Source organism: Mustela lutreola, chromosome 2 (genome assembly GCF_030435805.1).
Source record: "Mustela lutreola isolate mMusLut2 chromosome 2, mMusLut2.pri, whole genome shotgun sequence".
Taxonomy (NCBI): domain Eukaryota; kingdom Metazoa; phylum Chordata; class Mammalia; order Carnivora; family Mustelidae; genus Mustela; species Mustela lutreola.
The window spans coordinates 3,687,834-3,711,897 of NC_081291.1; the positions used below are offsets into that span (position 1 = coordinate 3,687,834).

The window sequence follows — 24,064 nt, forward strand, 5'->3', positions numbered from 1 at the left end:
GCAGAAGGCAGAGGCTATAACCCACTGAGCCACCCAGGCGCCCCTTCTGGGCCTTTCTTAACATGGGTGCGCAGACCAGGTACATCCATCCTCTGCTGGCCGCCCTGTGGCTTCCTCCTCCAACACACGGCAACAGATCTCCCCACCCTAGACTGAATCTTGACCCTTCCTGACTCCATCTCAGGACCCTGCCTTCACCCAGCCCTGACCTGCCACTCTGGGGCCGGGAGTGGCCGCGTGACTCTGTCCCTCCTCTGCTCTCAAACATTCCGTAGCTCCCACCAACATCGTTAAAATCCAGATTCCTAACCTCAGCCTTCGGAACTGCTGACCCCACCAGGGTGCAGCCCCAGCGCCTGTGCTGCCCTGTGGGTGCCCCCACTCACGGCCCTCGGGCTCACAAAGGGGTATGGGAACACGCTATCCCTTCTACCCAGCCCTCCCTTCCTCCTTCCCCACGAAACTTCGGCCTTCACACTCCTCCGCAGGTCTCTTCCGAGCTGTTATCTCTTCCAAGAAGCACCCCTGAGGCCTCAGGCTGCATCAGGGCCCCCCTCTGTGGCTACCCCCACACCCCGTGTGTCTCCCACCATAGGCCTGTCATCCTTCAAGATGGTAGCTTCCTCCCCACCCTGGGAACATGGCAAGGCCCCACCGACCATGCCCAGCCCCACTTGACCCTTTACCCACATCATTCTGGGGGTCACATTTATTGCAGAGGGGGAAACTGAGGCCAGAGGGAGAGACACCACGGGCCGGGGAGGCCAGCAAGGGCACAACCTCGAGCTGGGACTTACGTAGGCTCTGAGGGGCTGCTGGAGCCTTTAAGGGATGGAGATGAGGCTCAGGACCGAGCAGGGGGACTTGGAGGGCTGGGACCCCATGCTGGGAAGTCACAGGAAGACCCTCTGTGTTGTTGCCCGAGACTCTGAGAAGGAATCCTGGGAAGCAGGACTCTGAAGGCAGCAGCAGGGGGTGCTCAGGTATGGGTCTGGTGGGCAAGGATGGGGGACAGAGGCGTGGAGCTTAAGGACAGGAACAGGAAGTGGAAAGGGGGGGCTGATACACTTGTCCTGACACCCTCCCCGCCCCCCGTTTATTAAACCTCCAACAAGGTACAGCACTAACCTGGAGTCCACAGACCTGAGGGGTACAAGAATAAAGAGGGGAACGTTCTCTGAGTTTGGGGGGAGGGGTGGCTAAGAATAGGAATCCCAACCCCAACCCCGCAGTCGGGGTTCCCAGCCGAAGGATCCGGAGCCCCCTATCAGAGCGCCCCTGGGTTGGCAGAAGGCTGCCCGGAGCCTGGCTCCGCCCCCGGGAGGTGGGGGAGGAGGGCGGGCTGGGGGCCAGGCGGGGGAGGGGACCCCGCAGAGCATAACGGTCCGGAGTTTTCCCAAGTTCCAGCGACCGATCTGAATGGCTCTGAATGGCGTGTGGGAGGCGGGGGCGCGGACGCCAGGCAGAAGCGGGCTGGAGCTGTCCCTGGAGGGTGGCTGGACTGGCCCGAGAGGAGCGCGGGTGGGGGAGAACGCAGGGGTCCCCCCCTCCACGGGGGCCTCGAGGGGGGCAAGGAGGGGGACAAAACCCAGGGTACCCCGGGCCTCGGGGCAGAAGGGGATCCGGACGCACTCGCACTCACCCCGCGGATCTCAGCTTGGAGATCGGGCCCGGGCCCCTCAGGCCGGGCCCGCTGCTGCCCGTCCCTCGGTCCGCCTGGAGCGCGGCGCGCAGCGAGGACTCGGGAGAGGCCAAGGCCCAGCGAGCTCGGCCTGGGGGCGGGGCCGGAGGCGGGGCCTATGGGCGGGGCAGCCAGGGGGCGGGCCGGGGAGGGGGCTCCGAAGCGGGGCGGGGTCCTGGCCGGAAGTCGGGCGGAGGGGGGGCAGACCAGGGGGAGCTCCATGGGGGTACTGGAAGCCCACATGGGGGTCCAGTAGGGGGAGGCCTCCAAGGGGGTGGCTGTGTTCCCCCAATTGCACACACATGAGGGGGTACCCCAAGAGACAGAGCCCAAGACTCCCCCCCTTTGTAAGCCTGAACCCAGAGGGAGCCCCCACCCCACTCCCCTTTCTCTTCCACGAGCTGATCGTGGCCATGGCAACGGATGAAGGGGCTGGATGCCGGACACGGAGGCAGAGAGCTCCCCAAACACACCCAAATACAGGAGGTCGGAGAAGGGGCAGCAAGATTCCCTCCCGGTCCGGGCTGGATGACAGAGGCCGCGCCCCCTACACACAGCCCCCGAGGTGGGGGCGGGGTGCAGGCACAAAGAAGCTTCCCTCCCGCTGCGAGTCCGGTAGGGGTCTGGGAGGATGAATGGGAGACACCAAGGCCGAGGCCCCCACGATAGCCACAACCCTGAGGAGGGGGCGGAGAGCACACACAGGGCCAGATTGGAAACAGATGGGGCCACCGTGCCAGGTCCCAGACACCCCGGGGGGGTTGGGGGGAAGGCTGGAGAGGAACGCGAGAAGGAGGGGCAGCCCCACGCAGGCAGCCAATCCCGGCCAGCGCTGCGGCCCCGAGCGGGTTTGAAAACTCCGGAGAGGCAGGGAAGGCGGAGGCCCAGCGGGTCCCCGGAGCTCGGGGAAGCGGTCAAGGAGGGCCAGGGACCCTGATGGAGGCCCGGGAGCCGCCGCAGGGGGCCCGGCTTCCCCATCTGCTCCTATCCTGGGTGAAAATGGTTCCAGTTCTCCCATGAGGGCTTAGGATGAATCCCACAGCCCATACGGAGTGGGCTCTTATGCACATCACGCGCCAAACGTCCCGGAGCCCCCACCATGAGCCCCCACTTAAAGTTAGAAGAGGAAGAAGAGAGAAAAAGCACTTGCTCAAGGTCAGAAAGAACAGAGATTCGAACCAAGGTTTGGGTCCAGAGGCTGAGCCCTTACCCACAATGCTGCAGGAGGCCTGGAGCCCAAAAATAACAAACCACTACAATTTTAAGCCCCTGGGGATAAGGCCCGTGCAGGAGAGACAGGCCCCGCCCCGGAGAAGCTCCCTGCCCAGTGGAGTGAAGGGGATGGGCTCAGAGGAGGGACACAGGGCCAGCTGGAGGGGCCCAGGCAGGACCTACACGTGCACTCCCCACCCCTCTCCCCTGCGTCCTTGCTTTCCAAGTTCTGTGCCTCAGTTACTCCCGCCACAGAATGGAGCACAGAATCCCACCCCTCTGGTATTGGGGAGGCCTGCACTGGAGCCCCCAAAGTACTGGGCACCCAGTAGGTGCTTTGTGAACTGAGACACCTGGCACCCCAGCATGTCATGGGACACACAGGAGACAGGGGTCATGCAGACCTTGGTTTGAATCTAGGCACTTCCCAGGTGATCTCAAGCAAGAACCTGCCCCTCTCCGGGCCTCAGTTTCCCCATCTGTAACACAAGTTGCACATCAGGCACTCGATGAATCCAGTGTCAGGACGCCCAGGGCTGTGTGACCTGGGGCAAAAGTGCCTGAGGACGGGCCACCCTCCTCCCCAACTGGCCCTGCCCCATCTGGGCCTCTTGCCCGTGTCTCCCTGGAGACAACCTCTTGCCTCCAGGCCATGGTGGTGATCACAGCCGCCCCCCCAACCATGGCCGGGGTGGGGAGACCTGGGGCAGGAGGGAGGCCCGTCTCTTGCCCCTCCCAGCTGAGTGGCCCATTTGCACAGAGTCCTATAAATCCCACATAACCTGGTCACCTCACCTGCTACCTGCCTGGTCACGGGGCCGCCCCTCCCACCAGATTGGGACCTCAGGGGGCAGGGCTGGAACTGGCCCAGTCTGGAGCAGAGCCCACTTTGGGCACCAGGCCTGATAGCACATGGTAAGTTCTCAGCAAACGTTTACATAAATAGCCAGGACCCTCCTCACCCAGGACAGCCCTCTCCAACCTTACTCTCCTCCAAAGGCCACACTGTGGAGCATGGCACTCTTGTGACCCAGCAATTTCCACCCACTTTTTTTTTAAACGTTTGTGAACACCTACTGTGTGCCGGGCCCGGTTGAGGCGGGGGGGACAAAGCAGCAACGAACTGACAAAAGATCCCTGCGCTTACGGAGCCGACACTCCGGTGCAGGCAACAGACAGGAAACAAATGAAACAAAACTCACTGTGGGTCAGTTGCTGGTAAGTGCTACAAAGACGAACCAAATATGTGTGGACATGTTCATTGACGTGGGATGGAGTATTTAAAACAGGGTGTGGGGGGGTGAGGAGGTGACATTTGAGCTGAAACTTGAAAGGGCCAAAAGAATACAAAGCAGGTATGGATGGCTAGGAGGAACAGTCCAGGCAGAATGAACAGCCAGTGCAAAGGTCCTGAGGCAGGACTGTGTCTGGGATGATGGAGAAACAGTGAGGAGGCCTGTGTGGCTGGAGCAGAATGAACGAGGAGGATAGAGGGAGGAGGGGAGGGCAGAGAGAGAGAGAGAGAGAGAGAAGCCAGGGCAGGTGAAGCAGGACCTAGGGGGGACGGCAGGGGAGGTAGGAGCCCTGGAGGGTTGTGGGCAGAAGACAGGCCCTGACCCTGGTGCTCACAGGCACCCTCTGGTGGCTACTGCAAGGACAGACGGGGGGAGGGGAGGGCAGGAGCTGGGGACCAGAGAGAGGAGGAGGTGACTGCACTGGCTCAGCCCAGGAGGAAGCAGAAAAACAGAGCAAGGATGACTCCAGAGTTTTTAGCCTGGTCACCTTGAAGGTCGGAGCAGCCAACTCCTAGAATCTTCCCCCACCCTGCACCCTTGAGGGCTAACTCTGGAAGCCCCCCAGTGCTCAGTGGATGTGTCCTCTGTATACACCCAGAAGGCAGCTGCCCTTGGGGAGGAGCGTGGGGCTAGATCACGTCAGCTCCCACAGCTGGGACATTTGGGGGTAATTTTTTTCAAAATAACTTTTTTTCTAATTATAAAATAGGCGCGTGCAGCAGAAAATTAGGGAAAATCAGCATAAAGAAGAAAATAAAAATTGCCCACAATCCACCCCTCGCCTGGAGAGAGACCGTCAGCATGTGGTCATTTTCATTCACTCAGTCTACGAGCACTTATTGAGCACCTACTGTGTGCTGGGTTGAAGGCACAGCGGTGGGCATGACAGAGACAGCTCGCCTACCCTCACGGGGCTCACAGACAAGTGGGGGAGACGGACACCCAAAGGGAAACAAACATTGCCAATAACATAATGCCAGGCAGCTATAAAAGACATCGAAAAGAAAATAAGATTCCCTGTAAGGCTCTGAAAGCCTGGAGAGGTCTGCGGGGATCTCTCAGATGGTCTGGATGAAGTAAGCAAATGAGACAAACACCTACGGGAACAGAGCTGCAGGCAGGAGGAAGAGCAAGTACAAAGGTTCTGAGGTTGATTGTCCTATGTGTGAGCAAGTGGGCACTTTCCTTTTTTTCCTTTGATTATTTATTCATTTATTTGAGAGAGGGAGAGGGAGAGCATGAGAGGGGAGAAGGTCAGAGGGAGAAGCAGACTCCCCGTGGAGCTGGGAGCCCGATGCGGGACTCGATCCCAGGACTCCGGATCATGACCTGAGCCGAAGGCAGTCGCTGAACCAACTGAGCCACCCAGGTGCCCAGCACTTTCCTTTTTCAAGTGGGGATCAATAGTATGAGGCCTTTTGCCCACCGGGTTTCTTCAGTCCCAGCTTGATCTCCTTTATAAACAACAAGGAGAGGGGACATCCTCAGATGGTGCTGGGGCGGGGCGGGCTCATCGTTTCCTGCCCATGACCCTGTCGAGAGGTTCTCAAGCCTCTGAAACACGCCCTGATACGGATGCAGATACTGCACCCTGGACAAGTCTCCCCAGTCCCAGCCCCCGCCCCCCCCACGCCGTCCCACTTTCCTCACATTTGTTAAATCTGCCAAAATTCCGAAAAGTTTCATTTAGGGGCAATCACCAAGCGCCACATCCTTCGCTTCCAGGGCAAGAGAGAAACTGGTTGGGCAGCTTTCTCCTTTCTCTAAGCCCCAGGACTCCTCTGCCACAGCCCCCCCACCCCAACACTGCCCAACAGCTCCTCCCACCCAGCCTGGCATTCATGACCCGGGGCAACGAGCATGTGCCGACCAGCCAGAAGCCCGCCTCACCCACACTCACATCACGCTCCTGGCGCCGAGTTTGCTGCTGACTAAACCGCAGCCAGAGGGCTGCCCGCCCTGGCTCCTCCTCTGCCTTTTTCACCTGCTGGTCCCCCTGGGCTTATACTTTCCTTCCCTTCTGGACAAATCTGGGACGCCTTCAGGTGTGGCTGGATCCAGCAAATCTGCTTTCCTATGTCCTTTCCTTATCAGCTGATGACAGCTCCATCCTTCCATGGGCTTCCGCTAGAAGCCTTACGTTGGAAGCCTTGACTGTCCTTCTTCCCTCACCCCCACATACTGCCACTCTGGAAACACTCCCAAGTTCCCCTCCTAAATTTCTTGTGTACTTGTCCACCTTTCTCTGCACCCTTCCCACCCTGCCCCCATTACTGCCCTCCTGGACCCTCGGGGCAGTGACCTGTATCCTGATCCCCCAGCTCCCACCTTCACTCCCCACAACATTCACCAGAGGGCGCTCATGAACACCTGTGTCCTAATTGGGTTCAAAAGCACCCCCTCCAACACTCCAGGCCCAGTCCTACCACAGGGCCTTTGCACATGTCCATGCCATCTGAAACACCTTCCCCAGGTTTTCACGGCTGTTTATTTCTCACCATTGAGGTCTCCCACAAACATCACCTCCTCAGAGCCACGCCCTGGCTAATCACACCAGCTCTGGGGTACCCCTGTCATCCTTGATCACACATTCCTCTATTTTCTCTCTCCTTTTTTGGCTTATTTTCATCTGAAAGTATCACTTGTTTACTGTCTGTATCTCCGCTCTCTAACATGGGAACCACTACCCAAATGTGACTTGTTAAACTGAAATGAAATGCAGTTAAAACTCTGAATTCAGCTCCTTGGTCACACTGGTGACCACTGGTCACACTTGGTCACACTGGCTCACAGCCACGGTACCAAGGTGTGCAAACAGCACACCGGTCTATCACCGCAGGAGGTTCTGCAGGGCTCTGCAGGGGACCGTAGGGGTGGGGAAACCAGCACTGGGTCAGTTCTGTTCGCTGCTGGGTCCTGGTGCTGGGCACACAGTAGACGCTCAATAAATGCTTTCTAAATGAGTGACTGAACTAATGAATGGTTGAAGAGGCTCCATGAGGCCCGGAGGGGCTGGTTGGCAGGGTAGGGCAGAGGTCAGCCGACACCATCTATAGCCCAACAAGCCCACACAACTTTGCTTTGAACTTGGGTCTTCTTGGCTCACAAGCTAGGCACCAGCTAAGGGCCGCTGCTCCACCCCAGAGGGCAGAAACGTGTGGAAAGCGGCCCCAACCGCAGCTAGCCTCCACTCCATGTTGGGGCGCCAGGGTGCTGACTCAGCTAGAAGGCTGCAGAAGGAGTGGGCACCCCGCGCCCCGCCCCCCGCCAGCCCATGCCTCCTGGCTGCCCCCACCCCACCCCCCACCAGGCACGCTATCTCCCACCTTAAACCCTCTGGGACTACCTCAACGGATCTGGCCGCATCTTCTCTGTGAGATGCCTCCCCACTCACCAGGTCCCCCGTGAGGACGTGCCTGGTGTTTCCCCCCCAAATCCTCCCTCCTTGTTCATTTCTGCCACATCCCCAAATCCCTCATTAAATCTTTCATTCAACTGGCTCATGCCTTTCCCTTAAACTAATTTACTTTAGAAACTAACTCTCTAATGCAGGGCTCTAACTGCCAAGCCTTGAAAGTCGCCAGAAAAAAAAAATGTTACAATGAAAATATGTACCCTGTTCTTCCATTTTCCCTGGATACTGTTGCTAAAGCCAGCAGCCCATCGGTTATAAAGAGACCGGCAGGTGTTGGTGTTAAAGATCACCCCGCACCCAGCTGAGCTTTTCTCCTTGAACTGTTACGAAATGAAAGGGGAGTCAATGCTGGTCTGTGATGCTGGATGCCTCCTCCATAACCGCCCCCCCTCCCAACACAGCCTCCCCCTCAGGGTGTGTGCCTGGAGTTCTATGTGGTCCTGAACAAGTCCTTGGCATTCTCTGGGCCTCAGTTTTCCCACCTGTGCAAGGCACACAACCTCCCAGGATTTTCTTCTTGGGAGGGAAGAGTGATAAAAGGCAGCCATGCCAAGATGGGAGTAAAGAGGAAGTTCTGGGCAGCGGGCACAGCATGTGCAAAGGCCCTGAGGTAGAAGGGAATGCACTAAGCTCTAGGGAAAGAGGGGGCTGGTACAGCTGGGAGACAGAGTCTTCGGGGCACGGGGTGGGGCATGTCATGTAAAGACTGAACACACTAGAGGAGAGAACAATCATCACAGTCCAGTAACAACCATCCTTTTACACACACACCTGCACTTAGAGAGGACTTCCTCTATACCCGGCTCCAGGCAGAGCACTAGGGAGGGGCCACAGGGGGACCCAGGCAGCCCCTGCCCAAACTCAGGGAGTTCACCTGTGGAGGAGGCAGGCTTCAGGGAGGAGGTGGCACCTGGAGGTGCTGGCAAGAGGAGGAGGAGATGGCAAGGAAGAGGAAAAACCAGGAGAGGAAGCGTAAGCAGTACTGAATGGAACAGAAGAGGCGAGGTGGGAAGAGAAACTCTGGGTCAAGTCCCAGCCCACAGGGGAGAAGCGGGAAGGACCAGGCACCTGGGGATGGGGAGGCAGGGCTGGCTCTCTGCTGGGGGACTTCAAGGGCTCGCACAACCTTTCTGGGCAGCTCCTGAAGTTCTCACCTGCTGGGTTACCAGGAGAAGGGGACATCTTTGGACAGGGGTTGGATTTGGACCCAACCCCATCTCCCCCAAGACCTACAAATGCTCGGTAAGCACTTAGTACATGCGAAGCCCTCAGGGCTGAGTCAGGCACAGAGTAGATACCCGATGAGCTCACTGCCCACTACTCCTGGCTTCTGCTACAGGCCGAGCATACACAGCTCCTTGAATTCCCTCAAAGACTGGTTTTATTATTCTCCCGCTTTTCAGTTGGGGAAACTGAGGCACAGGAGTGGGGCCCAAATTCTCACTGCCAGCGACTGGCAGAGCTGGGACTTGAACCCGGTCTGGTTCTCAACTTCTCCCGCCACCCATCGGGGTGTCAGGTTCCCCTCCCCAGCCCTTGCTCTCCTGCCCCAGCTAGAAGTCACACAGTGCTGGGATCCACGGCACGTCTAGCGGGGCCCATCTGTGACTGAGCCGCCACCACATGGGCAGGGGCTGGCTGTCACTTGGAGGCATAAGGACAGACCACTGTATTAGTATTAGTATTATTAGTTATTAATTATTCCCCAGCCACTGTCTCTGGCAAGCAGTGCTCATGGGGAGCGGTGACGGTGAGGACACGGGCCTGGGGACGGACGGCGGCCTGGACTCAGCAAGTGCCTAGGGAGGTCTCACCGCTTGGCCTTTTCGTTCTCTGACCACCCACCGGAATGCTCTTCGCCCAGAAACCTCCCTGGCTTCCTCCCTCCCCACCTCTGTTCAAACAAGGACTTCCCAGCCCCTTATTTAAAATCCTGCCCCACTCTGGCGCTCCCCCATTCCCTTTTTCTGAATTTTTTTTTTTTTCCTAGAGCATCACAACACCCCCTGACATCTGATGTGGGTTTTTTGGTTTTTTTTTTTTTTTTTCCTTTCTGTGCTTTGTTTATTCTCTTCATGTCCCCAACGGGAGTGCTAGCTCCAAGAGGGCAGGAAATTTGTTTTTTCAGAATTCTTCCTGCCTGGAACAGAGAGCAGCTGGCACACCGTAGACACATTTGTGGAAGGGAGGGAGAGTCCCTCTTCTCTGCCCCTAGAAGCCACCCCTTGTTTTGTGCCAGTCTCGGCCACAAAGTCACAGACCAGAGGTAACTCTCGAATGGGGTCAAACTCTACTAGCCTGTCTGGGTCACGGTCCCAGTAGACGCCTCTTCCACAGGGCACTGTTATCTCCTAAGCCCACACATCCCCAGACTCTTTTTTTTTTTCCTCCACCTGCTGCATTACCTTCCCTCACAAGGCTGCGTCCCATTATCCCCATCCCCTGGTGATGGACACTTAGGTTGGCTCAGTGGTGAATCCATGCCAATGACTCCCAAGCCCTCAGGGGCGCCTGTCTCTTTCTCGATGCTGAGGGGGACGTTGAGAATCGGGATGGGGTTGTGCATGCCCTCTGGGCCTGCCAACACGGCCTCCAGGAATTGATCTGATATTTACAACCCCTTGTCACCATCACTCATCAGTAGGGATCAGTTAACTATGTATCAGTTCAAGGACCCAAAGAGGATATACAAGTTCCGTATCCCTCAGTCGTAGGACATTAGTACAGCAGCTGTGAAACGGAACGGGGAAGCCAGATGTACAATTATGAAATTACTTCGAAGATGCTATATTTTTAAGTGGCGGGGTGGGGGTAGGGCAGAGAAAACACACACACCCAAGGTACAGAAGAACCTCGTGTAAAACATGCTCCCGTTTGGTTAGACAAAAGGATCTGAATCTCCCCGCCCACAAAAGGCTCCCAGATCTCCGGCACTGTCCATAACGGTAGCCATCAGCTGCCTGTGACTGCTCACATTTAAATGGAATAAAATGTAAAATTCCTGTCCTCTGTTACACAAGCCACATTTTATCTGCTCACATTTCAATAGCCACAGGGCTTAGTGGCTCTTTCATTAGAAAATGCAGGCAGGGAACATTGCTATCATCCCACAAGGTCTACTGGACGGTGCCGGGGCTGAGGAGGGGAGGGGGCAACCTACGGCCCCGGCAGGCTACATGGGGCCCTCCAGCTGTTTGTATAAATAAAGCTTTATTGGCACACAGCCACGCCTATTCATTCACCTGTTGAGTCTGGCTGCCTTCTGGCTACAAAAGCAGGGCTGAGTAGTACCAACAGAGAGAGACCTCCAACCCCCAGAGCTCAGATGATTTACTATGTGGCCCTTTGCAAAACCTCCACCTACCAACCCCTGTCCTCAAAGGAAGCAGGTGGCTGCTTCCAGGGAAGGAAGCTGAGGGGAACTGAGAGCCTGGGGGAAGGGGTACAGAGACTCCCCACTGTGCATTCTTCCCGCAAGTTCCTCAATGGTGTCCCCCATGTAGGCGCTATCTGGCCAGAAAAATAAATTAAAAATAAAAGACGTTTCAAAACGGTGATGCTTCTGCATTCTCCTGCTGGTGGCAGGAGGACACATGCCCAGAGGGCACGGTCGCTCTGGTCCCTCGGCTGTTGCCGCTCTGCGTATCACAAAACCTTCGGACGTCTTTGCCACGTGAATGAACAAGAAAGGGCGAATCTTCAAAATGAGGGTAAGTGCGTGTCCACTCGTCAGCTGTGAGCCCCCAGACTCTGAAAGAGTAGCGTTCACTTCAGAACCCCCCCTGGACATCCCTGCCACCACAGCACCCGTGTGCGGCCACGCAAACAGTGGGAGCCCAATAAAGAACTGAGGGAACTACGCCCAGGGCCACAAAGCATCACAAGGCCTGGGTCACTGGGGATGGCGGTGGGCATCGAATGCCGAGTCAAGCTACCCGGAGGCAGTGTTGTCCATGGACGCGTGCCCCACGGACAGCCTTGGGAGAGGGCAAGGGTCCTGCAGCCACAGTGGAGGGGGAGACTGCGGGCTCCAGGCCCAGGAGAAGGATTATATATTCATCAGAACCTTAAACAAAAGCCCCGCAGCCGCCTGTCAGCCAGGCTCTAGCTTTTATGGTAATCGGCGATGAATTACCCACAATGCCCGGCCAAGCGCAAGTGGTTCTTGGCCCAGATCCTAAACTAATTTTTATATGTTCGTGTGTATATAATTTTGCTTGCTCCCTCCCATTCCTCGTCCATCATTAGCAAGAGCGTGGGGGGAGGGGTGGGGGCAGGGGCAGAGGAAACCCTGGGTAGAAAAGGGAGGAGGGTGCTCCCCAAGACCCCTGTCCCGCGCCCGCCTGGCGCCGGGCCCCAAGTGCGTGGAGGCAGGAGGTGAGTGCCAAGCTGAGGCCTGGGGGAGCCTGGAAACCACCAAGAACTGAAGCTGGCAGCCCCTGGGGATGGAATACACATGAAGGGAAAGGGGAAGAGAAAGGAGCAAGCCGAGAGGGGCGCGGGCCCACCAGTGGGGTCCTGCCTCTGCCATGTGCTCTGGGCACCCTCAAGCAAGCACCTCAACTTCTCTGGGCTCTAGCCTCCTGCTCTGCAGCGCAGGCCCCCTTCAGATCCTCCCCCGACAGGCCTCCAGCACATTTCAAAATGCCCCCCATGCGTCGTGGGCCCCTGTGCTAAGCGCTCTGTGCCAAAAGGTGGAACAGAACATGGGCCTTCCCGAGCAGGGAGCCACCACCTCCAGGAGGCCCGCTAGAGCGCCTCCAGGAAGAGGCAGCCCTGTTGCCTTCTGTGAACTTTGCTGGTGTTGGGTAACGTAGGGGTCCCACGCTGGTCCCTCCTGTCCCCGTGGGTGTTCCGGTGGGAAAACGAGCCATCGCCTTGGCTTTCGCTCAATCCCACCCAGCAGCCAAGGCATGGCCAGGTCCACGGGTTCTTCTAAAAACCCTTCCAAGAATCCGCCCACCCTTCCACCCTCCTCTCCGTCTGGGTCTGGTCCGGGGCCCATGGCCGCTCACCCGGACAAACGCCGCCACCCTTCCCCCCACAGCCACCACCAGAGGGCTCCCGTGGGCTCCGGAGTCAGGGCCAGCCTCTGCCCACAGCCCTCCAGGGCTCCCACCTCCCTCTCCCCAAGCTCGCTCTGCTCCAACCACAAGGACCCCCTTGCTGCTCCTCCAAAGAATCAGGCCTGATTCGGTCCCAGGGCCTTTGCAAAGGCTGTTCCCCCTACCAGGAACACTTTTCCCCCAGAACTCCACACAGCTCACTCCCTTACTTCCTGCTGGTTTTACTGAAATGTCACACCTTTTCTGAGAGGCCTGCCTTGGTTCCACGTTAAAACAACCCCTACGTATCAACTCTGGCTCCATTTTCCTAAGTTTTTCTTTGCTTTCTTGAAAGCACGGCACCCAGAGAAATGTCCTAATTAAATCCTTTATCCATCACTTGTTTCTTGTCCTTCACGTGCTGTAGTCCAACAAGGGCGGGGCTCTGAGCTCCAGCTTCCCCACCACTCTGTGCCCAGCACATGGATCAGGGCCCAGCATACAGAAGGTGCTCAATCGATATCCACCGTCAAATGTCCTAGGGAGATCCTATGATTGTTCTCAACGCTCGAAAGCTCTTCTTGTGGGCCCGGAAGAAAGTTTCAGATTGGAAGCCAGCCCCTAGGCACCACTGGCTCCATGGGAAAAGCCAAAGAGAGAGCCCCCCCCCATTCCTGTCCCACAAAGCCATTAAGGGGAAGCCTGCGTGCCAGACACCATTCAATATGCTTCACGCACACGACCTGGCCTCACTCCCTCATTCTCTCGAACTTACGGGGGAGGAAACTGAGTCGCAGAGAGGTCGGCCCCCTGCTCAAGGTCACAGGCTGGAGGTGGCAGAGGCAGAGGACGGATGACAAAGTCGGCTAGTAGCCAAGCCTAACACCTGGTACACAGTAGGCGCCCAATAAACGCCCTGAAAATGTCCAAGGACAAAGCCAGGAGAGGCAGGGCTGTGCCCAGGTGGAGATGGCGGGAGGTACCGAGCAGTCAGGCGGCCGACTGTGGGGGAGAAGGGGCAAGGGCTTGAACAATCAGCGCCGACATGGAGGAAATTGGGCACCGGGGAGCGAGGCGGCTGGCTTGGAGAACAATTGGCTGCCAATCTCATTTCCTCCTGTGACAGAGCTGGGCAGGCCTGGCCGGGGCCCACGGCTGGCGCGGAGCCAGGGTCGGGAAGGACCTCCCCACCTGTCACCCATGACGTGTTCATCAAGAGCAAGGAGAACGTCATGACCATCCGGGTGGCTGGCGGGAGGGATGTGAGTGGGCGCTTCTTGGGTGGGGAGGGGAGAGCTGGCCTAAGGTCGGTGGGGTCTCTGGCAAACCTGTTCTCCTTCTCTGCCTGTCCAACCCACCACTCAGCTTGTGTTTAAGGAGAACCATGTGATGTACGGTCCAAGACCAAGCTCTGCTCCTTGCTTACTTCAGCAAGTCATTTCCCTTCTGTGAACCTCAGTTTTCCCATCTGGGAAATGGGAATCGTCACCCTCTAGCGTGGGACAACCTTCCCAAGCCAAGGACTTTAGATTCACAGCAACGTGAGTCTGAACTGTGCCTTAACCTCCTCCTAGCTGTGTGGTCTCAGGCAAGGGGTTTAAGCCACCTGGGTCTGCTTTTTTCATCGGTTAAAGATGGCTGGTGGGAGCCTCTGGATCAAGCCATGCCTGAAGCTGTTCTAACATCAGCCTTCTCGGTAATGAGAGCCAGTCAGTTCATCTGCTTTTTTAATAACGTGCTTGACTTGAGTTTCTCCTCCTTTCAAGCTACAAGACCACTGTGCCCCCAACGATGCAGCCTCATCAGGAATGGGGCAGGAAGCTGAGGACCAGAAACCTTGAAGTTTATTCCTGCACAGCAGAAATTGGGACCTCTGGGAGCCAGGTCTTCCAGAATGCAGTCACCACAAAGTGACACCCGCATGGCATCATCCAGACTGGAGACTGTGGGCAGTGCCTGTTTGCTGAGCACCTATCATGGGAGCCATCGACTAAATGCCTATGACGGACCTATTACCCTAACATCTACCATGATCTATTCAGCGAGCACCTACTGGGCTAGGCCCAGTGCGAGGCACAAGCTGAAACTACTTACTTCACCTTAAAGGCTCACGGAAACTTTTCAACTCTGCCTGGAACATTCCTCCCTCCCTTCTACCCAGTTAACCCCTACTCGGCCTCCACGTCTTAGATCTGCCACCACTTCCTCCAGGAAGCCTTCCCTGATCTCCCCTCCCATCATTCGCTCTCAGACCCTCCTGTCCTCTCTTCCCCTCCCCTGTCCCAGCACCTGATCTGGTGATTTCTGTATTCCACCAAGTTTAAGATGCTTCGTTATTTTGCTATCCATGCAGGAAGAACATGGCACCCGCTGAACCGGAAATACCTTATCTTTTTTTTTTTTTTTTTAAGATTTTATTTATTTATTTGACAGACAAGTAGGCAGAGAGGCAGGCAGAGAGAGAGAGGAGGAAGCAGGCTCCCCGCCGAGCAGAGCCCAATGTGGGGCTCGATCCCAGGACCCTGGGATCACAACCCAAGCGGAAGGCAGAGGATTTAACTCACTGAGCCACCTAGGCGCCTCTGGAAATACCTTTTTAATCACAGAGAAGTAGCTGATGGCAACTGAAAGAGCTTTTCTGTTTTTTCATTCTGAAAAGAATTTCTAAGAGCTTTCTAAACTTCATTAGACATAGACTTCGATGATATTTTTTTCTCCCAAACTAGGTACATAAGTGGTAAGTGTCAGTAAAATAAAAGGTTTAACTTGAAACTCCTCTGTGTCCCAAGTCCAGCTCTTCTGAGTTGTTTTGCTCCCCGGACCTGTCCGGTTGGGGTTTTGCACACAGCACTGGTCTCTGGGCTTCCAAGCCCAGAACCCAGCATCTTGCACGGGCGAGCCTTGGAGCAGCCGATGCCCCCTCAGTGCCCTCCTACCCGGCCTTGTGTAGCTCGAACCCTGTGCTTTGTCGCCTGACACCTTGGGGGTTACAGGGGTCAAGCAAGGCAGGAAGAACTGCTCTAAAACCGCCTGGCAGATGGCAGGCACGCACCAGGCATTACTGGTGAGCTGAGTCTGCTTTCACAAGAAACGAGTGATCAGAGAGGTCAGGTAACAACCACAAGGTCACACAGCTCGGTAAGAGGGGAGCGCGGATTCTGAACCCAGATCTATAGCTAACAGAACCCCCAGTTTCCCAGAGGTTCTCACAACTGACAGCCCTGACAAAGTATTTGCCCAAAAGGGGTGGGACAGGGACCCCCCCACTCCACCCCCTAATAGCTCAACTGCAAGAACTCAAACTCACACCAGCCTTTAAACGCCTGTGAACAAATCTATAAATTAGGGAAAAGTGATGGCCAGTCAGTGCCTGGGGAAAAGGCTGCATCTCAGCCAGGCCCCAGCATGGAGTCAACCCAGCAAACACACAGCTGGGCGACACTGGGGAGGTGCCTTGATGTCTCTGGGCCTCAATGTCCCCACCTGTCAAATGGCTATCGGAGTGCCTCGCAGAGCTACCGTAAAGATGAAACCTACAAAGTCTGCCTTCAAACTCTATCCCAAATCTGTCTATGCCTCCCCCCTCCTCTGTCTCTACCTGGTTCAGTCCCAGGATCTCCCTGCCTGGGCCAAGTCAACCACCACCCCTCCCAGTCCGGCCTCCCATAGCAGCCACCAGAGGGCGCCTTGAGCACCTGAGTCAGATGGTCTCTCCCTCCTTGGCCCCACAGCCCCCCAGGACTAGAGCCTCACTGGGATAAGAGCCCAAGTCTTTCAAGGGGTCCCCAAGGCCCTCCTTTCCTTCCTCTCTCCCCAGCGCTCACGGGCTCCAGCCACATGGGCCCTCTTGCTGCTCCTCCAGTGAACGAGGACTAGTCCTGCCCCAGGGCCTTTGCATGGTAACCCCCTTCTCTCCTTGCTTTCTCTTATCACCCTCTAGTGTGACAATTATTTTATTTTGCTTCTCGCGTCTCCCCATCAGACCCTGAGTCCCACAAAGGCATGCAGTTCTTCCCATGCCAGGTCGGGAGAGAGAGCGGGACCCAGGAGGAGTTCAGGAAACCAGCCCAGAGGACAGAGGGCAGAAACACAAGGTAGGCAGCCGCTAGAGCTGGGCCAGCAGCAGCGGAAGCTTCCACGCCTCCTCCCAGGGGGCCCTTCCTGTCCCCATCTCTGAGCCATCGCTGGACGCTGCCCCCCTGCCCTTTCCTGAGCCGCCAGTCCCAGTCTGTGCCATCCGGCAGCCCGACACCTGCTGAGCAAAAGCAGGAAGCAGAGGCGGCCCCCGCACTGCCCATGGCCTGGGACACACACGTCCCTCCGGGCCATATAATCCCGGCCCCGGTGGACGGAGGGGGTGGACCCAGGGGTGGAGCCAGGACCTCAAAGCCAGACACACAAACAGATGGACTAGAGCAACGTCCCTCTCCCAGCCCCCAGCCGGAGCCAGCACGTGGAAGGGGCCTGATGTTTAGTGGGTAAAGGCTGTACTACCCTCCCCTGCCCCGGGCCTTCACCCTCACAGACCCATCGGGGGCTCCATAGGGCCCTGGGAGGATACGGCCATCCGCTCCCCACTTTACAGAGCAGGACACTGAGGCTGGGAGAGGCCAAGTCACAGCAAGTGCAAAACAGCTGGGCCTTGAACCCAGGCCGTCTGGTCCCAGAGTCTGGTTCTCAACCACAGGCTCCGTGGTCTCCATCGGTGACAAGAATAAACATGGCAGGAGAGCGTCTGTGACGTCTCCAGGGCGTCTGCCGGGTACTGAGCCAGGAGGGGAAACCGTGGAGGCGGCTCCTCTCCCGGCGGCCTCCTGGCAGACATGCTGGTGAAATGGGCCCATTTTCCAGATAAGGAAAACCAAGTCCCTGGGGGAAGGAAGTGGTTTCCTGAAGGTTGCCGGAAGTGGCAGGCCCAGAGCCGGCACTAAATTCACTACATCCTGCCCTCAGAGGGATGGTGGAGGTCCTCCCAGAGGGACCGAATGATGGAATGAGGTTGGCTCTCATCTTGAGAAAACCCAGGGGGCCAGGCCCCGGGGAGAAACCCTCAAGTGTTTCATTTGCAGATGGATAAACAGAGACTCAGAGAAATTCGGCCATCTGCCTAAGCCCCGAGACGTCCCCATGTCCCAGACAGGTAAACTGAGGCTCAGACAAGTTCTACCCTTTTTTTTTTTTAATGATTTTATTTATTTAACAGAGAGAGCAATCACAAGTAGGTAGGGGCAGGCAGAGAGAGAGAAGGGGAAACAGTTAGTTCCCCGCTGAGCAGAGAGCCAGATGTGGGACTCGACCCCAGGACCCTGAGATCACGACCTGAGCCAAAGGCAGAGGCTTTAACCCACTGAGCCACCCAGGCGCCCCAAATTCCACCCTTCTGACCAAACCCCAGATATGTCCCTTTTCCAAAAAAAGTAAACTGAGGCTCAGAGAAGTTCTACCACTTGCCTGGGGTCACACAGCCAGCAAGAGGTGGTGCTGGGACTCCAGGCCGGGGCTCTCCGGCCACACTGGGAACGGCAGTCCACACAGGGCCGCCGGGGCCAGCCGGCATCAGTCTGCAGGGGAAGCCCCCAGCTGCCCAAACCAGACACCCCCAGGAGCCGAGGCTCAAGGGAGCATGGCCGGTGACTCGCAGCACAAACCCCGAAAGGGCGGGTGCTGGGGATAGGGAAAGCGACCTGAGGATGCCTGGGCTTCTTCAGGCATAAAATGGGGGAGGAGAAACACCTAACACCAGCTATATTTTTAAAAATCCCACAGCAATAAGGAGGCCGGCCCGTCAGCACAGCGTCACGACCGTGGGCAGGCAGAGGCCCGGGAACGCAAGGACGCGGCTATTTTAAAGGGGCTATTTCTGGAGGCGAGGTGAGAACACGGGGGCGAGAGGAAGGACCAGGAGCAGCCGCTGGGACAGACTTGCCGGGGAACTGACCGACTCTGGGGGGCGGGGATGAAAGGGGAGAGAGCCGGGGAGCCACCAGCCAGCTGGAGAACCTCGGGGTGTCGCGGAGCCTCATGTCTCCTGCTGGGAACAGAGACCTGTTTAGGCAAAACACGGGCACCGAGCCCTACTGGGCACGCACAGGTGCTTGGTGCTGCTGTGGGCACAGCAGAGGAGGCCGGCCAAAAACGCCTCCCTGGGGAGTCCCAGGCAGAACGGGAGGCCTAGGATAAGTAAAGATGCCTACAACATGAAGCCGGGGACAGGTGCTTCACCTAAAATCAGAGCAGGGACAGGGACAGATGGGGAGTGGGGGAGAGGCGAATTTTGCCAAGTGATCATTTTACTGATTATTTTGCAAATAGTGATTTTGCAAATCTGAGTAATAGAGAGGTCAGGAAAGCCTCCCCACCCAATGAGCAGAGACCAGAAGGACAGGGTATGTCAGGAAGCATGCGTACTACCGTTGTTAGGACCAAGGCGGGCTTCAGGTACCAAAAAACTCACAGGAGAGGCGTCTGAAACTCCCAGGTTGGTCTTTCAGGTCTATTTGGCCCACCTCACAGTCCTTGGGACCCAGGGGCCTTCATCTTTTTGTTCCCCCATTCTTAGCCACGATACCTGCCTCGTGGTCCAAAAGAGCTGCCTGAGTGCCTACTATCACCTCCATATTCCAGCTTCAAAGGCATTTCCAGGAAATTCTGTCATCTACCCCACTGGACAGAACTGGATCGTGGAACTCAGATGGCAGCAAGACGTACCTTAGGTTTCAAACCAGTGCATCCGAGAGGTTTTGGCCTGGGTGGACAAGAGGGAGGTCACGGGAGCCAGCGCCCTGTGTCCACAAGCAGCACGGTTTTCGCTCATCCCGGAGTCTGCCTCCCCAAAGACTCCAAGGGCAGAAACAGTGGCCAGAACCTGCATTCCATGGCTCCCCAGAAGCAGGACCCCACCCGTGGCCTGCGCTCCCCAAGCGCCAGGGCCCGAGGCACCCGGCCTCCCCCACCCCTGCCTCGTGCCTGCCTGGTGAGGCCACCTGTCCAATCCATCTCCTTCTCCTCAGTAAACAACTGTCAGGGAAAATAAATAGTTTTTAATAGGCTCATTAATTGAATTCAGGGAGAAATAACCTTCTCCCCGGGCCGCTGGGAAAGAAAACTCCGATGCCGTGGGCAAGTCCAAGCACCTTGGTTGGAAGGCGGGATGCGACCCGGCGCGGCCAGGAGACCCCCCCCAACGCCTCCCCGCGCGCGGGGACGCCGATGCCACCAGCAAGGGGGCCGCCCCGTCCTCCGTTCCCTCCAGCCTTCGGAAGGTTGGAAGTCTCCGGTGGTGCTAAGGCAGCTTTCATGCCTCGACACCCCCTGGCCTCAGTTTAAGCCTCTGGCGGCAGCACCATAATTTAGTGTTTAATGTCAGGTTGCGCGTGTGCGCGCGTGTGTGTGTTTTACTCTCATCCCACTTATTTTTAAGGTTCCACCTACTTACGTCAAGGACATACCAGGTCCCCCATTCATGAGAGTAAGACCAAGTTCTCTCTTTGAAGTTTAAAAGAGATCGGTTGAAAAGGAAACCATCATCAGGGGGACTGGGCAGCTGGGGCTAAAGGTACACCTCACAGTGGGTGGCTGGAATTCAGGGGGTGCCGGGTGGAGCACTGGAGGCCTCCATGCAGCCCCACAGGATGACCGAAACACAGGCCTACAAGGTCCGCACTGATCCCCCCGCCCCGGCCAAGGACTCCGGCCACGCTGGCGTGATGGGTTTGCCCCGACACGGCTCAGGGGGGCCTGGGGCAACGTCCTGCCCACATCAATCACGTCTGCCCAGGGCTCAACCCCGGCTCCCGCCAGCCTGATCTTGGCACCAGAGCGGGGAGGCTCCAGGCCTGGCTGGACACCCTTGGGAGAAGCCAGACATGGGCCCAACCACCTTCCAGCAGCCCCAAAGCCTTCGTCCTCCGAGTTCTGTATGTAACTGACGCCCCCAACTTCCTCCCAGAAGGGGTTAATCACCATGGAATATTCGGTGATGTTTAGCCAAGTATGGGGGGAGGGGGGCTTCGACACACCAGCACTTGCCAAGCACATTCAGTAGGGACCCTTTCGACCGCCCAAGAAACCGCTCACACCCATTTCACAGACAAGGAGACAGAGCCTCTGGCAGGTGAATCCACAGACCCAGAAACACACGGCTCATGAGGCCAAACCAAGACCTGACTGTGGGTTCCAAAACTCCAAATATGAGCCTCAAAAGAAAGCCCGGCCTGCTCCTGGTGGCTCCTCAGCAACGTCTCTACGCCAGAAACACAGATACCAAATGAACATCAGGGCCCGCTGAACCCGAAAGCCCCCAGCCCAGCTGTTATTCAGTTTTGGGGGTCCCCGGCCTTTGGACTTCTTTTCTCCCCAAAAGACAGGAAACCTCACAGACTATTTCAGGGTCCCTTGCCCTCCGGACACCCATGCTCAGGACCCCTGGCTCTCAACACCCTCTCGTCACTGCTTCTGTGCCGGACATCTCAGACATGCAGAGACTCAGAGAAGGCAAGCAAGTGGCCAAGGTCACACAGCATCTCCACGAGGGAGCTGCTCTCCTGGCCTCTCTGCCCAGGGAGGTGCAGACGCAGGGCTCTCCCTGTCGGTGAAAAAACGCCGAGACACGCCGATGCTCGTGGGGGACAGCGGAGGCTCCCAGAAGCCAGACAGGCCTGTCCAGGAAAAGCCCGGTAGAACTCGCATTCTGGGAAGGGGCAGCAGATGGGGCAGACAACAGCAACTGAGAAAAGTGTAAAACAGGCATGCTGGGGACACGAGCCAACTAGCCGGCCTGGCCAGAAGCGAAGCTCCCGTCAGAGGGGCCGGCCAGCACGGAGGCCTGGAGCAGAGGGCGAGGAGGTCCCCGCGGCTGGTGCGGAAGGAGTGCGGGGGACAGAAGCAGGAGGGGGCACAGGAGCCTGGAGGGGCTTGGCTGGCAAGAAGAGGGTCTGGGGTGCCACCCAGAGAAGTGAAGCAACTTTCCTCAAGTCACACAGCTCCTGAGAGGCCAGCACGGATCAGGAACCCAGACCGGCCAGCAGCAATGTCCCTTCCTCTGCCTCCGATCCTCAGTTTCCGTATCTGCAAGATGGGGGCAGCGGCTGGCACTGTGGGAGCTATTCTCAGGGTGCGCGGAGGAAAGGGGGCTGGAGGGCCAGGCGTGAGGCTGGGCGCCGTGATGGGGGACTTAATGCCTGTTTGGGCAATGTCCCCTCTGCGGCAGCCATCTGGGAAATTAGAGGTTGGGGGTCCTCCCCTCTCTCCAATTCCTCATGAGGATGACCCGTGGGGAGGGTACAGTCATTCAGCCCCTACGTGTGCAACCTAGCTGCCCCGGGGGGGGGGGGGGCGTAGTCAACATGACACGGGTGAAAACTCACGACACAGCAGGCAGGATGTGTCCCCATTTGACGGATGAGAAACCAAGGCTCTCAATGGGGGGAGAATAACAGGGTCGCCTCACGCGGCCGGGGGTGGGGGGGCCTGTGCCAGGATTCCCACTTCGGGTGCTCAGGCCTCCCTAAGCCCTTCCCGGTGAGGACAGAGTCCAGGCTCCCAGGGCCAGGAGGAACAGCAAGAAAAAGGTCTACACCGCAGGCAGTCCCTCCACACTCCAGACCCAGCACCGAGTTAGCAGCCCCAGCCGGCCACCCTTTCCAGAGGCCGCACTTCAGGGGCAATTACCTACTTCTGAAAATCAATTGGGCAGCGGGGGCCGGGACAGGTGTGTGACAGGGACCCATCCGTTAGCCCTGCATCCGCGTCCCGCACTGCCGTGTAGAGCGCGGGAGGCTCCCGGTCACGGGCAAGCCAACAGCTGTCCTGCCGCGTTTCTCTCGCGGCCGCGTTTCTCTCGCGGCCACAGGTCTGGAGCGTGTGTTGGGGTTTCTAACACTCAGCACTACTGACATTTGGAGCTGGATCGTTTTGGGGGGGCATCCTGGGCGCCCATCCCTGACCCACCCACCCGGTGCCAGGAGCACCCCCAGTCCTGACGACCGCAGACGTCCCCGAACATGGTCCCGTGTCCCGGGGAGAGCCCAACTGCCCCTGGTTACAGAACCGCTGGGACAAACTCTATGGATAAGGTCCGGCCCAAGACCCAAGAGCTGTGTTCTGGAGAAGACGAGAGAGCCTGAGGGACAGGTCCTGCAGCCAGAATATAATTCATAGCCCTGCCCCTCGGGACCAGCAGGCTCCCTTCTGTGCTGCATTTCATCTAAGTCAAGTTTATCATTATGACCAATATTAATATAATCAGAGCCAGCGTTTATCGAGTGTGGACGCTGGCCCGGACTGTCCTCAGCCCTCCCCGTGAGTTATCTTGCCCAGGCCCTCTGAGTAACTCATCGGGCCAGTGAGTCTCAAACCCATGGGACAGCCCGGGAAACTGAGGCTCAGGGAGGGGCCCAGGAAGGGCTGAGGTCACACCTGGCAAAGGCAGGTGTTTTCAGGAAAAGAATGCTCCCAGGACGTAAAATGGGGCAATTTTGTGTAAAATTGGGGTTTTCTGCTTTTGCTCAGATGGGGGCTGTGGAGCCATTGGGAGCTGGCCGGCAGGATGGGTGGTGGGGGCCTAGCTGGGGCACATCACCCACAGGCATTATCAGCCCAGCCTGGATGGGCACTGAGGTTGGAGAAGGACATTCTGCCACATCCTCCTGCCTCAGTTTCCTGCCCTGAGCCGGCGGGACTGGCAGTCGGGCGTAGCTGTGTGGTCTCGGGCTGGTTCCTCTCCCTCTCTGTGCGTTGGCCTGATGGCTGTTCCAAGTGATGTTTCCCCATCGCCCTACAGGGGTCTCTGTTTGCAACGATATTCACACCCAAGCGCGGGGCGGCGTGCTGAGGGGGTCTTCCAGCAAACTCTGGCCACATGATAAACCTTAAAGGAACAGCTCAGTGTCAGGGCCCCTGTGGTCAGCCCGCCTCACCCTGCCCCCAGAGGTCCCTCCCAGCTTTGCGCTGCTGTCCCCAGTGCCTGCATGTCTCAACACCGAGGTCAGCCCCTCAGAAAGTCCCCCGTGTCCCCACCCCCACCCATAGAACAACTACGGTGTCCTGCCAGGTCCTGCCCGCATTTCCGGTCTCGGCAGAACCCGACTGACCGTAGGCGACCCTACTTGTTTATCTATGCACTCACTGCCTCTCCCAATAACCTGCAGGGTCCAAGGAACATGGGACTGAGCCTGCCTTGTTTACCGCTGTATCCCCAGAATTTAATTCCAATTCGCTTTTATTGAAAACAAAAAACAAAAAGGAAAAAGAACATACACAGAGCTTTCCACCAGGCAGATCTGAGCTCCTAGAGCCGTCACGATACCCCTACCCAGCGCGGAGCAGTGCCGAAGCCCCCAGGTTCTAGATGAGGAAACCGAGGCTAGGGTCGGTTACAGAACTAGCCCGAGACCTCACAGCCAGTGAGCCGCAGAGC

General features: G+C 57.4%; 1 protein-coding gene across 13 annotated transcripts in view; it reads right to left on the reverse strand.

The window, feature by feature from the left end:
• PTPRS (protein tyrosine phosphatase receptor type S) overlaps positions 1 to 24,064 on the reverse strand; it is a 93,775-nt gene that overhangs the window by 62,871 nt on the left and 6,840 nt on the right. The window contains exon 1 of one of the 13 annotated variants that reach the window (XM_059159575.1): positions 1,643 to 1,783. The exons of the other annotated variants lie outside the window; for them this stretch is intronic. The gene's annotated coding sequence lies outside the window, so the exon portion shown is untranslated. Of the gene's footprint in view, positions 1 to 1,642; positions 1,784 to 24,064 lie in introns of those variants that run through there. 13 annotated transcript variants of the gene reach the window in all.